Source organism: Eschrichtius robustus, chromosome 3, assembly GCF_028021215.1.
Source record: "Eschrichtius robustus isolate mEscRob2 chromosome 3, mEscRob2.pri, whole genome shotgun sequence".
Taxonomy (NCBI): Eukaryota; Metazoa; Chordata; class Mammalia; order Artiodactyla; family Eschrichtiidae; genus Eschrichtius; species Eschrichtius robustus.
In genome coordinates, this window is record NC_090826.1 from 88,680,885 (window position 1) to 88,686,580 (window position 5,696).

Consider the following 5,696-nt stretch of genomic DNA (forward strand, 5'->3'; position numbering starts at 1 on the left):
ACTGGTAAAGAAAAGATCAGAACTTTAATGGTCAATCCTCCTCACAGCAACTAAGAAACAAATTTCTAGAAATGTCCAGGATATTTGTCTGTTCTTCCTCTTATAAGGGAATGAACATCTGTACAGATGTCTAAAGAATTACAGAGAACAAAACCGGAACAAAGACAAAATCATAAATTCTCAACACCTGAAGATTAGTGGTCGTAAAACAAAATCTCAGGTACTTCACAAATTCACTGTCTGATATTACTCAAACTCACACTTTTTATTTTGCTTTATTTGCCTTTCAGTGTATTTCACACACACACACACACACACACACACACACACACACACACAAACTGTAAGCAATAAATTTAAATCATTACCTTTATAAGAAAACCTGGATAGTCAAAGAACTTTGATTTTTTTTAACTTTCCCACTAACAAAACATTTTATAGGCACCAATAATATATTTCATAATAATACATGCATGTGTTTGTATAAAAAGATTAAGTAGCTGTGCCTTTGAATTGTTTCCTTCCCAAAGCCCCTATACTACCTTCTTCCTCTTAACTTTCCCTTTGACTCTACCTTCTCCTAAGAAAATGTGTAGTTTACTTCTTTTCTTTTATACTCTTTACCTCAACATGATTACTGCTTCCAAATCCAGTATGGTATGTTTCCTTATCCTTCCTTCCAACATCAAGAGATATGCCACATATTCACTAGTTAATCCTTTCACTTGAGCTCAAAAGAGCCAAATAACCCATTTCTTCTCTTTTTAAAAATTTAATTGAGGAAATTCCCTAGTGGTTAGGATTCCGAGCTTCCACTGCAGGGGGCCTGAGTTTGATCCCTGGTGGGGGAACTAAGATCCCACAAGCTGCGCCAGTGCGGCCAAAAAATAATAATAATTGAATGATTGATTGTTACCTGGCAATTCTACTCTTAGGTATCTACCCAAGAGAAATAAAAACATATGTCCACATAAAGACTAGTACAAGAATGTTCTTAACAGCCTTATTTATATTAGCCAAAAACTAGAAACAGCCCAAATGTCCTCCATACGTAAATGAATAAACAAACTGTGGTGTATTCATATAATGGAATATTATTCATCACTAACCATGACTGAAGTAATGATACATGCTTTAACATGAATGAACCTCAAAAATATTATGCTAAGTAAAAGGAGCCAGATCCAAAAGATCACATATTGCCTGATTCCATTTGTATGGAATGTCCAGAGAAGGCAAATCTATAGAGACAGAAAGCAGATGAGTGGTTGCCTGGCACTGGGTGTGAGAATGGGGAATGACTGCAAAGGGGCAAGAGAAAGATTTTTGTGAACAATTCGGAGATTTTTAGTATATTTACAAAGTTGTAAAACCATTACCACCATCTAATTCCAGAACATTTTCATCACCTCCCAAAAGAAACCCCATGCCCATTAGCAATCAATTCCCATTCTGGAACTCCCTCCCACTCCTGAGTCCCTGATACTACTAGTCTATTTTCTGCCTCTATAAATTTACCTGTTCTGGACATTTTATATAAATGGAATCATACAATATGTGGCTTTTATGACTAGCTAATGTTCTCAAGGTTCATCTGTTTTACACATGTATCAGTGCTTTATTCCTTTTTATGGCCAAATAATATTTCATTTTGCAGATATAAATATTTTCCTTTATCCACTCATCAGTCGATAGATATTTGGGTTGTTTCCACTTTGGGGCTATTGTGAATGCTGCTATGAACATTAATGTACAAGTTTTTGCATAGACATGTGTTTTATTTTTCTTGGTTGTATACCTAGGAGTCGAATTGCTGGGTTGCACGATAACCCTATGTTTAATTCTTTGAGGGACTGCCAGACTGTTTTCAAAGGTGGCTGCACCATTTCACATTCTCACTAGCAGTGTATGAAGGTCCTGGTTCCTTCACATCCTCATCAACTCTTGTTATTGTCTGTCTTTTTCATTATAACCATGCGAGTGGATATAAAGTGATATTGAAACGGAGCAGGACCCTATGGTCCTTGCCCCCCGCCCCCCATATCCTCAGCCTGCCTTTTGTCTATGGAAAAACTTTAGCCAAAGAATAAGTTTAATCAGAGAAGTGAGAAAATGCAGAAACAAAGGAAAACAGTCAAAGGAGACCAAATAATAATATTTAATCATTAAGCATAGTCAAAGGACCTTTAGTTCCTCCTTAAGGGCTCTAGATAATATTCTGGGCCATATCCTGTGAGCTGTTTTGCAGCTACTGAAGCCCCCAGCAGGTGGAGGAGGATGACTACATGATGACCAAACTGAAGCCGTGACAGAAGATTCCACAGTTCTGAGAAGTGGCCTCAAAGAAAAGGGAACAAACCCTGGAACTAAAGATTAATCAGTAATCTTGAAACAACCAAGACGATGCTGATCAGACCACCACATTACTTACTTCAAGATGACTGTCAGAGCTGACTGTGCTGTTCTGCTCCCTCCCTCTGCCTATACAGCCCTGAAACTCCCCTTTAAAAGCCCCTGTCCCCTGAGCAACAATCAGGAGTTGGTTCTCTTGCAGGAGTCCACCCTCTCCCCCGGTTGCCGGCCTCCGAAATAAAGCAACCTTTCCTTTCCTACCAACACTTGCCTCTCAAGAATTGAGAGAATTGTCTTTGAATTGTCTTTCAAGCGGCGTTCAGTAACAATATTTCGTTGTGATTTTGATTCGGGTTTCCCTAATGACGAATGATGCTGAACATCTTTTCATGTGCTTATTGGCCATTTGTATACCTTCTCTGGAGAAATGTCTATTCAAATCCTTTGCCCATTTAAAAATTGGGTTGTCTTTTTATTTTGGCGTTGTAATAGTTCTTTATATATTCTAGATACTAGACTCATCAGATATATGACTTAAAAATATTTTCTCCCATTCTTTAGTTTGTCTTTTCACTTTCCTGATAGTAACCTTTGAAGCACAAAAGTTTTTTGTTTTAATTAAATTGAAGTCCAATTTATTTTTAAAAAATTGTTTGTGCTTCAGGTGTCATAGCTCAGAAACCATCAACTAATCCAAGGTTATGAAGATTTACATCTATATCGTCTTCTAAAAGTTTTATAGTTTTAGCTCTTACATTTAGGGCTTTGACCCATTTTGAGTTAATTTTTAAAATATGGTGGGAGATATTTAAGTCTTTAAATCATCTTGAAATGGTTTTTGTGTATGGTGTGAAATACAAATCCAATTTCATTTTTTCTTATGGTTAACCTATTGTTTCCACACCATAAACTGAAGAGTTCTTCTTTTCCCACTGATCTGCCATCTCATCTGTCAAAGAAATCAGTTTAAGGGCTCTAAGTAATCTATTTATCACTGTACCAATCTCACATTATCTTAATTACTTTAGCTTCATAGAAATTCTGGGTTTTCAGAGGACAAGTACCCTTTACCTCATTCTTTTTAAATTATTCTTGCACTTTTGTTCTTTCATATACATTTTAGAATTGTCTTGTCAGGCTCCTTAAAAAAGTACTGTGGGCATTTGATTGGAATTTTATTGAAACTATATTTTCAATAATACATCTAAAGATTCTTTGAGGTTTTCTTTTTTTAACTTTTTATTTTATATTGGAGTACAGTTGATTAACAATGTTGTGTTAGTTGCAGGTGTACAACAAAGTGATTCAGTTATACATATACATGTATCTATTCTTTTTCAAGTTCTTTTCCCAATTAGGTTGTTACAGAATATTGAGCAGAGTTCTCCGTGCTATGCAGTAGGTCCTTGTTGGTTATCTATTTTAAATAGAGCTGTGTGTACATATCAATCCCAAACTCCCTAACTATCCTCCCCCCCCACCATAAGTTTATTCTCTAAGTCTGTGAGTCTGTTTCTGTTCTGTAAATAAGTTCATTTGTATCATTTTTAAAGATTCTGCATATAAGCAATATCATACGATATTTCTCTTTCTCTGTCTGACTTACTTCACTCAGTATGACAATCTCTAGGTCCAACCATGTTGCTGCAAATGGCATTATTTCTATGTAGGTAATCATATCACCAGTGAATAATGACGGTGTTGTTTTTGTCTGTCCAGTCTTGTGTCTTTCATCTCTTTCTTGTAAAATCTGACGAGACTTCCATCATCTGTTGAAAAGAAGCCATAACTGTGGGCATTACTATCTTGTTTTGATTTTAAAAGGTGTCTTATGTTTTACCATTATTTACTGTTATTAAGAATGAACTTTGCTGTAGAGTTTTCCAGATGTCCTTAATCAGGTTAAGGGAGTTTACATTTATTCCTAGGTTCATTTGCTTTTGTTTTATCATAAATACATCTTGATTTTTTTTCAAATGCTTTTTCTTCATCTATTAATGGGATCTTAGGTTTTTGATATATCATCATAACATTTTTCCAATGTTAGAATGATATTCAATCCCAATTTGGTCATACTGTATGGTATTTCATAAACGTTGTTGGATTTATTTGTTAATATTTTGATTGATCCTGGTGCATCTGAATTTATAAAATTTATAAATTTTTCTTCTCCATGTCATCTTTGTCTGCTTTTGGTATCAGAGATTGGGTAAAGTATATGCATTCCCAGGGCTTTCTCTGTTACAAAAGTGGTGGAATGTTGGGATTAGGAGACAATTGTGTTCGCATCAGAGCACCACGGTTCATATCACAGTATGCTAGTTAACTGTGTGGCCTTGTAGCAAATTGTTTAACACATGCAGCTGTAAATCAGAGTAAAAACAGTAAGTACTTCAGCAGGTTGTAAATGCATGCAGTGGCTAAGTGCTCAATAAATGTTGACTATTATTTTTATGATTTATCATATTCTAATTGCTGCTCCCTCTTTACTGAACTGTAAGATAAGTACAGTACATTATTATCATTAAGAAGAATGACATTATAATTTATCACTTCTCAGTCTCTACTATATACTTCCAATAACTTCGAGGCAGAAAATACCTTACTCTTCTTTGCTTACCTAGAGGCTTGCATATGATTTGGTACTCAGTTAATGTAGGAACTGAACCACAAGCGGAATCAAGACGCGGGTTGTCGTTCCTGCCCTCCTCTGAGGTGAATTACGTTAGTGGCACTGTTCATTGCAGTCATGAACTTGCACTCATTCTCGGACAAGGTGGCATAACTTTGGCTTTTTTGAGCATTATATTACTGATTCTGATTCTGTCCTTTTCCACTCATCCCCAAATAAATGGTGTCTAGCAGAAGAAAAAGAGATAATACTCTACACACACACACACACACACACACACACACACACGAAGAACGAGAGGCTCATGGGTATCATCAATGCACCAGGGATACACATTTCAAGGGACAGGCTGCAGAGAAGGCAAACCCGACCAGAGAGGGTGGTCGGTGCATTGCAGGGACCTTTCCTACATCTTCAGCTCTAAGAGTCTCCAGTTCTGGGTACGGCAGGATCCCCGAGAAAACAGAGATAAACGCAGATGCTTGCACAAGCCTGCGAGACAACTGGAGGATCCGACTAGAGTTGAAAGGGAGGCTTTCGGCAATCTGCGCGTTTTGCTGTGTTCAGGGCGCAAGTCTTCCAGGGACACATTTTCTACGACGCTCCAGGGAACCTCCCCGGCCACCACCCCTCCTGCTGGACAGCTTCCGATTTGCCGGAATTTTGTGGGCGCCGCCTCTTTAAGCGCCGCGCGGCGCGCATGCGCCCTGGC